The sequence below is a fragment of the Notolepis coatsorum genome (genome assembly GCF_963971535.1).
Source record: "Notolepis coatsorum genome assembly, chromosome: 1".
NCBI classification, from domain to species: domain Eukaryota; kingdom Metazoa; phylum Chordata; class Actinopteri; order Aulopiformes; family Paralepididae; genus Notolepis; species Notolepis coatsorum.
In genome coordinates, this window is record NC_140165.1 from 133373758 (window position 1) to 133387045 (window position 13288).

The 13288-nt window shown below is 41.6% G+C and overlaps 1 protein-coding gene across 5 annotated transcripts in view; it reads left to right on the forward strand.

The window, feature by feature from the left end:
- The first annotated feature begins 749 nt into the window (after positions 1 to 749).
- The window catches only part of LOC311241000 (nipped-B-like protein A), a 143976-nt gene continuing 131437 nt past the window's right edge, over positions 750 to 13288 (forward strand). For all 5 annotated transcript variants that reach the window (XM_084329645.1, XM_084329647.1, XM_084329648.1 and 2 more), the window contains exons 1-2: positions 750 to 1059; positions 2628 to 2696. The gene's annotated coding sequence lies outside the window, so the exon portion shown is untranslated. The remainder of the gene's footprint in view (positions 1060 to 2627; positions 2697 to 13288) is intronic.

Consider the following 13288-nt stretch of genomic DNA (forward strand, 5'->3'; position numbering starts at 1 on the left):
ACTACACCCAAAGGTCAGTGAATTCCATGACCACAACACCAGAGAGAGTTCCACAAATCATGTTCAACACAGATTCGGCTCAAACAAGGGACTAAACACGTTTCGCACAGCCGTAAAATAATGTGAATCCCTACCCTCCTTCAAAACCGCTCTCAAAGAGTACGGGTGGTTGCTATTCTAAACTGGCCCCGGTAAATGTCCAAACCCCCCACCCCACCCCCTCCAATGTACAGTTTCTTCCCCCTCGACTGTACAGTATATATTTATTTTATGATCTCTTTCTCTTAAACAGTATTGTATATTTGTGTATCTTGTATGTCATAAATGTCTGGATGAAACAGTACTGTATATCTGTATGTCATGTATGTCATAAATGTCATGATGAATTGAAAATGGGGGACCCTGCATGATGTAAACAATTTTGACATTTACAGTGGCCAGTTTCTAATTGCATATCAGAAAAAGAGTAAGATAATCCAATTTAAGAGGCGATACAATAAATAAGGAAATAAATTATATAATTATATATTTAAAAAAATAAAAAAATAAAAAATAAAAAGGAAAAGCAGGTGAGAGATTTTGCGAGCTTTTTAAATTGTCGTACAGCGCCATCTAGCGACCTCGCCGTGAAACGTGGCCTGGCATTTCGTTTGGCGCCGATGGAGGGAGTCGCTCCCGAGATCTCTGGTCGGTCGGGCGGCAGCAGAACTTCCGGTCGGCATTTTGTTCTACGAGAGGAGAGCCCTCTTGATCATCGCAACAATCGTCATATTTTATCACCAACGGGCGAAATTGGCTACACTCTTTACCCATGTCGGCGTGGACCGACTAAAACACCGAGGCACGGATGTTTCCCAATGAATCTACGTCGAAACATTCGCCCCTGCGTGACGGAAGAAGGAGGATTGTGTCCGACCCGGATTATTGTTGATAGCTAGCGAGCTAGTAGCTGGAGTTCCTCCGGAGGAGCTGCGGGAGAGAAGAAAGGGGGAGCTAGAGATACGGACCCTGTACCAAAGCGAAACATTCCCCTCCCTTTGAAGAACGCAACACCCGAAGGTAAATGTAGCCTGCTGGCTATCTTGATATAACAAAGTTTACATATGGCGATTATTTCTACATTATTAAATGAATATTTAACGAGCGCCGTTAGCCGCTGAGTGAGTGAGTGGGGGTTAAAGCTAACGGAGCTGCGCGCGGCCTCAACTGGATGTCATGTCTCGAGGATCGGCCCGTTGTTGCCACGGAATTATTACAATCTAACTGTGGCCGTGTTGCTTTGACTAGCTTTACTGCCCACCCTCACAGCTGAGTAATGTGAGCTAAATCATGCTAACTAGCTGTTTATACGTGTGTCCGTTTTACTTAGATTTTCTTTATTTCGACGGGATGCTAGGTAACAACAACAACAACAACAGTTGGTGCTAGTTAGCTCATGCTAGCTAATTCCATCAAAGCTTCACTATTGTTGTTAGCTATTAGCTAGGTGGGCAGCTAATGTTGGTCGATTATATCTGATGTCGGTGTTATGTCGGAACCAGTTTGAATGCATGCATGTGTTAACTGTTAAATTGGCGAACTTAATCGCATTCTAACGCACTGGCTTTCTAGCAATCATGTTTTCCGAACGTGCTTAACGTTACCTAATGGGCAAAACAATTGGGTGACGAACCACCAGTTAACTGTAACTAAGTTAGTTATCGCTAGCCATCTAACGTTAACGTTAAATTACATATGACTATTTCCCCTTGAAACGCGTGATTGCTTAGTTAGTTTTCTAGTGGTGTCCTGCTTTAGAAAAGTATCTTGACCCCCCCCCCCCCCCCCCACTGTGCACAGGCAACGTTAGCTACATGCGTGAGTCTTGAAGCCAAGTTGGGGAACTATTATGCATTATACACACATCGTCTCGTAAACGTCAATCCGTTGCTTTCTGCTGTAACATTAGCCAGCTAACTGGATACGGTAGCAACAGGACAGGATGATGCAGCCCCCCCCCCCACTACTACCGCCGCCGCCGCCGCCATCACAGTGCATCTGTTCTTTTGTGCTGCCTCCTCCTGCCTGTCACTCTCACAGCTGTCAGCCAAGCCCCTGCCGAGAGAGAGGGCAGAGAAGATGGCCAGCTTGTGGCGTTGTTTACATGATCAAACTGTGGACTAGCTGTATAATGTCATGCACAGATTGTGGTGTTTCTTGTATTTAATTCCAGCTGAGTGCCGGGTGATGCAATTGCACATTTCAGCTGCAGATATTTATGGCCAGAAGTCACAGCCATGTAGCTAGTTTCATGCAGAAGTTATTTGTATTAGAGAAATCTTCAGAAGAAAGCTCACACATAGTGTTACAGTCTGCCATTATCGTCACATATCATATTCTTGATACATTTTATGGCTCTGTGATGACATAAGAGAATAAACTAAATGCCTGTTGTGCATGTGTAGCTGTGAATATTGAATGATTATTTATTTTATTTATTTTGTGTGTGTGTGTGTGCATTCATTTGAACTCAGACTTACTTATATAGGGAGTCTGTAATGGTCACAACAAGAACACATTCGCCTATAATACAAGACTGGTGTCTGTTGTGTTGTGTGTCTCATGTAGCATTTGTTCTCTCTTCACAGATTGTAGGAGTAGGACTTTTCTCTGAAATGTCATTGGGTCCAACCGAGACTGAAAAGTTCTTCAGAAAGGTATGTTGACTAGGAGTCAGTAGTAGCTAATGGCTCAGATTCATCCAGAGTTCCACCCAGCAGCCTTTTTGTCCATTGCAAAGCCCGACTGGGAGTCTGGGACTAGTCATAGGTAGTCCAAGATGTTTGTAAAGCAAGATGGGATACACCGTTCTTTATTTGGACATATTATCCATCTCTTGTTTTTTTGGAAATTAAGTGGTATAGATCGTTAAGACCTAGACCCGAGGTAGTCCTGTTTGGACATCTAGTGTAAATGATAGGGGTGCACGATATTGATTTTGACCCACGATATCGATACCGATAATTTTCTGCTCCTCAAGGTCGATACCAATACCGATAACCAATATATATATATATTTATTTTATTATACTTTTTTTTAATGTATATTCCTGTAGTTTTGACCTAACCAGATGTATCATGACATGAGCGTTACTACTATGAACAAAACAAAGCCAAGAGAACAGTTTTGACTCTTCAAATAAAGTGACTATTTATTTTTCCAAATAAATATACTTTGAGTCAATCACAAAATTCACATCCGTCAATGTCATTAACAATGTGTTTCCCTGAACAATGAGTGAACTAAAAACCAACAGGTATTGTGCTTTGTCAGTAGGGATGGGTACCGTTCACATTTGAACCGATGCGGTACCGGTACCTGTGAATCGATACCGGTACCCAACGGTACCTTTTTTCTGTACTTTAGTCTCTAAAAATGTAATCTACCTACCTCAGTTGTGAGAGAAAAAAATAACCACATTTTCGACCGTTTTCGGCCTGCCATTGCCCCGATTGCTTTGTTGTTGAATCAAGTCAAATCCTAAGTAAGCATATATTGTGCGTGTGAACGTTGACATGTGAAAAAAATGTATTATCGGAGCTATCAATACTTTCATCAGGTTTATCGGGATGACGTCATAATGGCCTGATAATTATCGTGCATCCCTAGTAAATGATAATGCTGGCTAATGTTGCATGCATCCCACTTCCACGGGTGCGTCCCAAAGTAGGAACTGTATTTGGACAGTTTAAAAATGCAACTTACTTTGTCCTTTCCTTTACATTGATCTCCCCTTTAGACTTTTGCATGAATTTAGACAATTTGAATTCAATGAACAATTGAACATGCTCTACCTCGTCCACTTCTCTCACATGGACTGTCACTCGAACAGTATTCTATTAGAGCTCATGCTGCTGCCACTCTTGTACGAAAGTGGACATAAGCGTGAAGATTAGGGAAGATGCAAGGTAGTTTACGAGGCTATATCAGTGTGCTGCATTGAAATCCGAAAGGAAGACAAAAATCCACCCTCCACTGAAATAAAAAAAAAAATTCACATCTTGCGAATGTTGTTTTGTATTTCTGATACTTGGTCCAGTTTAGGGACTGTGGACTACTGATAGTTGTGTATTTAAATATTTACAAGCTTAGATATTGTAGATTGTAGGGGGTATAACGGATAGTTGACCTGTGATCCGTATAGGTCGCTCCCCACAGTTTGGTGTGCATGTGAACCATGGATTAATTGCAAAATGTAACCACCATAGTGATCTATATCACATGATATTCTCCCGCACTGTCTAAGTCTGCTGTTTGGGTTCATTACAGATTTAGTTTAGTCTATAATAGAGATGCATTAAACAGGGACTGTCTGTGAGAATTGCGCACTGTGAGGCATATGCGAGCGTCAATACATTTAACATTATGTCTGGATAACAGTCCGTTACCAGCACAAGAGATCTGGGAAGGCAATGCATTCTTCCCAAAATATTTACACAAAACAACCTCTGAATTTAGATACTGACAGGGCAAGATCATAATCAAAGCTTTAATGTTGTTATTTATAGCAAACTTTATGCAGCTCTTACCACAACTCTTTCATTACACAGGGGGAAAAAAGAGAAAAAGTTATCCAGACACGCCCCCTTATGAGAGCCACTTAGAATGAACAAATATGCCTAATTAATAATACAATTAAATAAAGTGTGTTCCTTATGCTTTCAGCTAATACATTGAAGTTTTTATTTGCTGATCCAAAAAATGATCTGCCCCGTGACTCAAAACCTTGGTATATTTCAGTTAAATGTTGCGATGGTTTGTGTTCTTGCAATTTCCAAAGCATCCACACTATTTTCCTTTGCAATCAAATGGTTAGACTATGGCATATGCTGGCACTGTGACAATTGTGGAGCATATATAGCCACTGTTTTTTAAATAACGTTTTCAGATTTGGGATTTTATTTGTTTAATTTTCAGATACATTCATACATGTACAATATACATGTAGGGGTGTAACGGTACACAAAATCCACGGTTCGATACGTACCTCGGTTTTGAAGTCACGGTTCGGTATTATTTTCGGTACAGTGGGGGGGGGGATTGCTTTTCATTTATCTATTTATTTAACTGTATTAAACAATATAAAACGAATTGGCCATAATTTATTGAGCAAACTAATGCTTACTGCTGTAACCTACTATTATCACTTAAAGTAAATCTGAAGATTATTATATAGCAGATGCCTTGGACAACTGTAGCGTGTGCTTGTTTATACAGAGCTGGTGGTAATGGTATGACTTGCTGGCTGAAATATGGACAAGAGGGAACTAGGTAGCGGGGCTCTATTACTTCTATGCTCTATGTGCTTAAACCCAGTGTTCTCGACAACGGAGTATGGTTGCACTTGCAGCAGATCTGCTGCTATAAACACACATATGGCGTTTGTTATTGCTTTGGCCCGGTCTGAATTAATAGCGAGATGCTGCTTGAATGCCACGGGGAGCTGGGTTTGCTTCTTCCGTGTACCAGTGATATTCACATTCGGGTGATGCCGTTTCAAATGCGTGATAAAGTACGCAATAAAGTTGAACAATGCCGGCACGTAGCCCCTTTCGTGACTGATGCAAGGCTTGCATCACAAGTGTGCATCACAGTCAAGTCAAGTCAAGAGTTTTAATTGTCACGGCATACAAGTATACAATGAAATGCAGTCACGAAAGGGGCTAGTTGGCACGTAGCTTTAGTGCGATCCACCTGTCTTTGTCCATTACTGTGGTTAACTGGGAATCCGAAATGATCCCAAACGGGAGACTTGAATATTGTGGGAGCATCTTCTAGCTCTGGCTTGTCAGTTAGTATTGACTCGCCATACTAAGGCTAATATGCTATGCTGAATTACAGCTCTGGTTCAGTGTAGCTGCGCGCTGCGTGGGATGAACAAACAACATCTGGTTAGTTGTGCACGTTATATTAGGGCCGGGGGGATTTAAGTTCTGCAAAAAAAGGTTCCGTACCGTTGCAATCGTTCGGTGCACACAGCGCTAGGGGTGCACCGATGTATCGGTCGGGTATCGGTATCGGCCGATAAGTGCCTTGTTGACTGCAATCGGCCTATCGGCCGATACGCTCGAATGTGCCGATGGCAATAGCCGATAAATATCCATCAATTTGTGTAGCGTCAAGACAAAAAAAAGTTCACTCGCGACCTACCTGCACAACGCCGCCCCCGGCCCACACACACACACAAGCTACTGCATCAAAGTTACTACTTATGATTAACAAGGCATTCGTTTTGTGGCATTAACATTATATAGTTAGTGTTACACGTTCATAACATCAGCATATTATTTACCCGAACGTAGCAAGCGTTCATACTAGCTCAGTTCCTTCCGTTGCTCACAGAGCCCTGAGTTTTACCCATTCTGCAATCTGTTAATAACGTTTTCAATCAGACACATGTATAGAAAGGCTTTGTTTTATTATAACATGGCAGTAGCCGATAAATATCCATCAATTTGTGTAGCGTCAAGACAAAAAAAAGTTCACTCGCGACCTACCTGCACAACGCCGCCCCCGGCCCACACACACACACAAGCTACTGCATCAAAGTTACTACTTATGATTAACAAGGCATTCGTTTTGTGGCATTAACATTATATAGTTAGTGTTACACGTTCATAACATCAGCATATTATTTACTAGGGGTGCACCGATATGAAAATTGGCCACCGATACCGATTGTTCAACTAACACAATCGGCCGATACCGATACCGATACTTGTGGCAAAAAATAAGTATTTGTAATTTTTTTTTAATAATTTTAATTTTCTTTTAATTTTTTTTTAATGAAACTACTGTATATTTGTATGTGTATGTTTGTATTTGTAGGCCTCTTTACTTACTTAAAAAAAGGAAACATCAAGAAATATGTTTATGGTATCACTATCCCTCTCCCAGTATCGTCTGGCGGCCTGCAGAGGGATACTATTTTCTCAACCAGAGCTTTCAACCAATGCAATGGAACCATTCTGGCGGCCTGCAGCGGGATACTATTCTCTCAACCAGAGCTTTCAACCAATGCAATGGAACCATTTTGATTGACAGTCGATTCGGCCAATTACGCCACACCGCTAGCACCCACCTCCTGCTGTTCTTACCACCAATCGGCAAGCGTTTATTCATTTTCTACTTCGGGGCATGCCGCCATTGATCTGCTTGCGAGAATGCGAGTCAAACTCAGAACCACAACAAGCTAATACGTTAGCTGCCCGGCAGTGCCCGCCGACCAGCGCGCTCCACAGGATGGCCAAACGAGACACAATGATTTTACTGCAACAAATGTTATAATAAAACAAAGCCTTTCTATACATTTGTCTGGTTGAAAACTTTATTAACAGATTGCAGAATGGGTAGTTGGGTACGGAATGGAACCGAGCTATGAACGGCTTGCTTGCTATCTTCGGGTAAATACTATGCTGATGTAATTGAACGTGTAACTAACTATATAACGTTAATGCCACAAAACGAATGTTTGTGTCATTTTAACAGCAGATACTTTCTTAAATGCCATCCTCCCGACAGAGCGGTGTTGATGGGGAGCTCTGATGGGTTCGCTTGGTTGTGTTATTACTGCATTGAACAGCTAACCGAAAGCTAGCGTTAACTAATGTTAAAGGTTTAGCCATAACGTTACGTTGGCTAAAGTTGGGGCTATTCATAATCCAGCAATAATGGCTGCAGACCTGCAAGCAAAGTACAGCAAGTTGGCAAAGGAGTATTCCAACCTAAATCACATTTTCACCAGTAACGTTAGACTTCTGCCTCCCGGCTATGAACGGACTCTGAGTAATGCCTTGCTGCTATGGGTAATAATAATATGCTGATATTGTCCGTGTAACACTAACTATATAAGGTTAATGCCACAAAACGAATGCCTTGTTAATCATAAATAGTAACTTTGATGCAGTAGCTTGTGTGTGTGTGTGTGGGGGACGGCGGGCGGTGTGCAGGTAGGTCGCGAGTGAATTTTGTTTTGCCTTTTGACGCTACACAAATTGATGATTATTTATCGGCGACTGCTATCGGCACATTTGAGCTTATCGGCCGATAGCAGTCAACAAGGCACTTATCGGCCGATACCGATACCCCACGATATATCGGTGCACCCCTATTATTTACCCGAACGTAGCAAGCGTTCATACTAGCTCAGTTCCTTCCGTTGCTCACAGAGCCCTGAGTTTTACCCATTCTGCAATCTGTTAATAACGTTTTCAATCAGACACATGTCTGATTGGCTTTGTTTTATTATAACATTAGTTGCAGTAAAATCATTATGCCTCATTTAAGTCATCCTGCGGAGCTAAAAGCTAAACGTCAGCCGCGCCGTGTTGTTCTAGAAAACCTCGTCAACTCAAAATCAATGGCGGACAAAAGCAGGAGTAAAAAATGCAACATGCTTGCCGATTGGTGGTAACAGCAGAGGCGGGTGCAAGCGGTGTGTGACGTAATTGGCAGAATCGACTGTCAATCAAAATGTCATTGGTTGAGACAATAGTATCTCGCTGCAGCCCAGCAGGTAGACCATGCTGGGAGAACTAGTATCTAGCTGCAGCCCTGCAGAACATACTGGGAGAGAGATAGTGCTATTTCTTGATGTTTCCTTTTTTTAAGTAAGTAAAGAGGCCTATGTTCATATCGGTGAGCACAATTTGTAAGACAAATATACAGTAGTTTAATAAAAAAAAATTACAAAAAAAAATATTACAAAAAAAATTTATATTTAAAAAATATTTAAAAAAAATATTTTGCCACAAGTATCGGTATCGGCCCATTGTGTTTGTTGAACAATCGGTATCGGTGGCAAATTTTCATATCGGTGCATCCCTACACAGCGCGTACTGTACCGGAGGACCACATTGAGGCGGTACGGTACGTATTCGCGTACCGTTACACCCCTAATACATGGACATTAATTTACATTATACACATGAATATAACCATATATCATCAAACACGGTTTAACACACATTTGTCAAAAAACTAATATTTTATTTACTCAATTTCCCTGGGACCCACTCAAATGGCCACCTGTGGGTCCAGGGACGCACTACATTGAAAACCTATTTACATCACTGCTATACTGTGTATATATATATATATATATATATATTTTTTTTTTTTTATAACGCCAGTTACATGCAGTATATACCCTATCGTTATCTTGAACTGAGCATTGCGATAAACAATAGTGAAATGTTTTCAAATGTAGTAATTTAAATTATGTTTACAGAATAGTGGTGTGCCTAGGAGTCACAGGGCTAGCAAGAGTTTGCTTATTATTTAGCTACAGTCTCCCATAAAACACTAATGTGTTTGAGTCTTTTTGCCACTAGAAATTATTATTCAAACAGAAAATGTAGAAAAGGGTCTTAAAATCTCTGCAAACAAACCCGTTGGCTGTTAACCAGTGTGTTGCAATGCAGTCTATTCCATCTGCTACTAGTGAAGGATGCAACATCGATCTTACCATCTATGCCATATCTCATGTACTCTGTTTATTTGCTAAGTAAGTAATGAAGTAATTTTTTTGTTTAAGTTGTGTTGCAACTTTCCTAGTATGTGAATCTGTCAACGGTTAACAAACTGGAAATAATCGGATATAAATAAATAAATGAGTGCTGGATCTGTATCAGATGACCTAATATGAATCCATATTTAAAGGAGATGGCCAGTGTGATATAATTTCTTTCTAATTGTCAACATAGCCTACAAAAACCTATAATAAATGTATCTACTTACAAGTATGGTCCATCAAGCCAACACCAGATTATAGCTCATATTCAGAACTCATAGACCACCATTGTTGTAAAAAAAAAGAAAAAAAAGTTCAAACAAGTCACAGAGCTATACTGTTGCTTTTGTCAGCATAATTCATTGTTGGAATGAACATGGGCATTGTACTTTTTTACTGGACTTGAGTAATGCGCATGTTCGAGGACTAGGCTACTCTTTACTACTATAGATCAATAGAGCGTGTTGCCTTTTGTCAATTTTGTAATAACTACAATCCTGCAGATTTGCAACCTTAATCCTATCGTTCTGTTGTGCGGAGGACAATGTGACGTCACAGAGAGGAGAGCAGACCTCTAGCGAACTCCAGACACTATTTCCTCAACTATTTTCAACTGTAGTAGAGCCCAAATCGAGTAAAGTTGAAGAAATGGTTGAGGAAATAGTGTCTGCAGTGCACTAGAGGTCTGCTCTCCTCTCTGTGACGTCACCCGGAGGAATTTCTCGGGTGCCGATGCGGCTGAGCTCTCTACACAGAACACTTCTTCTTGGTTGAGAGCTTCCTCAGGGTAGGGGAGAGTAAGAAATGCATTGCAGGTTTTGGTCTTTGTGTAGGCTATGTTGACAACAGGGGTGCAACGGATCAGACAAACTGATCGGATCAGAAAAAAACCTGTTAATGTATTAGCTGAAAGCATAAGGTACATACATTTGTCTTATCAATTAGGCATATTTGTTCATTCTAGATGGCTCTCATAACGGGGCGTGTGTGTGTCTGAAGAACTTTCCCCCCCTCACTGTAATGAAAGAGTTGTGGGCAGTCTGGTAACTTTGCTCTGGAGGTCCATCCCTCTGTGTAGCATAGTAGTGTAGCCTATAGTGGATGTGTTGGATAATCTTTTGACAATTCTGCTTTGTGTCTGTTCACGTTTGGAAAACCACCTTGTTGCTGAAGTAACTGAAAGGAAATATTAACGCTTTGGCTCGAAGTTGTGCACGGAAATTACAACAACTGCTTTGGGCTGCATAGTTCACTTTCGCTATGATTGTGCCCTGTCAATATCTAAATGCGGAGGTTGTTTTGTGTAACGCTCGCTAAATACTTTGGGGAGCTTTTTCCTCCCTGGATCTGCTAGTAACGGATCCAGTTTTAACATTAGATGTGTTGACACTTGCATATGCCTTGTAGTGCGCAATTCTAACACAGACATTGTTTAATCCATCTCTAAATCTGTAATGCGCCCCAAACAGCAGACTTAAACGATGCTGGAGAATATCATGTTAAATAGCTAGGGGTGTAACGGTTCGGTACGTACCTTGGTTTTGAAGTCACGGTTCGGTACAGGTTTTCGGTACAGTGGGGGAACGTTTGGCTTTCCATGTTCCACTCAGGGGTGATGTAGTGTGCAGTAACTAATTGTACGTGTAGGGCTGTCAGCGAATATTCTATATTGAAATTATTAATCGAGTTTTGAATTCAATTCTGCACGCAAAAAGAAGTTCTGTTCGTTAGTGGCAGTGTTTCCCACAGGATTTTGTGAGACTGTGGTGGGTGAACCTCGCCCCCACCACCAGGACACCTGATTCAACTTAACTAGCCCTTTATTAGTTGAATCAGGTGTGCTGGTGGTGGAATTTAACAAATACATGGAACGGCTGGGGTGTCTCGAGGAGAGGTTTGGGAACCACTGGACTAGAGCATACATTTGAGCCATCAAAGAAATTAAGCAAAAGTGGTTAGTTACCTGTGTAAAAAGTGGTTACCTAGGCTTGGGCGGTATGACGGTATTACGGTATACCGGGGTATTTAGAGATACCGACGGTATTGAAAATCAATACCGTCAAAATCACAGTTGGGTTTCAGTTTCTATTTACACTGAAACGGAGTTTCGACGGGGACTGCATTGGTTGTAGTGCACACACACAGCACGGCCAGCAGAGGGCAGTTTCCTAATGATTGATTGGCTATTGTGAGTCACGTGAGGAGAACACAGAGGTGCGTCACACTAACCTGTATGCATTTCCTCTATCTCTGAGCAGACTGCTAAAGCTTAAGCAATAATAATAATACGTTACCATTGAACGATGAAGTAGGGCTGGGCGATATGACCAAAAACGTTATCGCGATAAAATTATAAAATTATTTTCATATAATTCGATATCGATAATTATCGTCGATATAATGTCTGTCAAGTTTAATTAACTTCTTATGCTGCTGCGAATGTCTCAAGTCGAGTTGATGTCGTCATCAGTCCGCGCACGTTAACAGTAGCCGACAAGCGGAGCATCTCATGACAATAAATATGACACTAAAACTCTTCCGCCACAATATATTGAAACGACGTCCACTGTATACCCCACCCACACTACTTAAACGTGGCCTCAGAATTCAAAACACACACATACTCGGCACGTAAATATATAAAACAACGCCGTGCAAGCTAATTAGCCTAGCTAGCCTGTTGTTTATAAGTGGTGTATTCCATGACAATGTGCTAAATATTACACTAAAATACTCTTCCGCCACAATATATTGAAACGACGTCCACTGTATACCCCACACTACTTAAACGTGGCCTCAGAATTCAAAACACACACATACTCGGCACGTAAATATATAAAACAACGCCGTGCAAGCTAATTAGCCTAGCAAGCCTTGTTGTTGAGTGAGTCCTAGTACCTCTGGGTCTCCTTCCGGATCTCGTTTGCTCTCGGCCATCTCCTTCACTGATTGGTTGTTAGCTGTTGTGCGTATGCACGTCACGTCATCACGTAACGTTGGTTGTTGTTAGTGGGTGTGCTGAGCCGAGGCTGAACGGAGCCAAGCTTGGAAATCGATATATCGAAACTTTGCGACCACGTTTCATGTTTATTTCGAGGAAATAATTTATCGCGATAGTTATCGTTATCGTTTTATCGCCCAGCCCTATGATGAAGCGTTGAAGTTAACCACCGTCACTCCAGCCCACGATGAGCTCCCTGACCACAGATGGCTAACGTTTTGTCAAACAAGAGCTAAACTTGCACACACTGTCGCATTAAGCAAAACCCTCGCCGCCACGAGTCGACTCGCCAGTGACTTCATCCAGCACAACGAGACTACGAGAGACGGAGGCACTTCTTTGGGAATGTAATATAAAATGGGGTGAGTGAGTGTTGACATTTTTTAATCCTAATGCAACTGGCTCACGTTGATACGATGGTGCCGGGCTGCCGGCTAACTAGCTACCGTTAGCTCACGTCGATACCTGGATGGTGCCGGCAGGCGGCAGTGGCTACCTTCTGTGATTTGTTTACTTCGAGGTTGAAGAAAGTGCACTTTCAGGTTGAAAGAACGGCCCTAATCTCAACGTGTTTCAATTAGGGGTGGGAATCACCAGTTTCATCATGATACGATACGATATCGATTCTTTGGACAACGATACGATATTTGCCGATATCACAGTCTCTCACGATACAATACGATACGATTAGATTCAGGTGCCTGCGATCGATATGAGATGATATCATATGCCCATT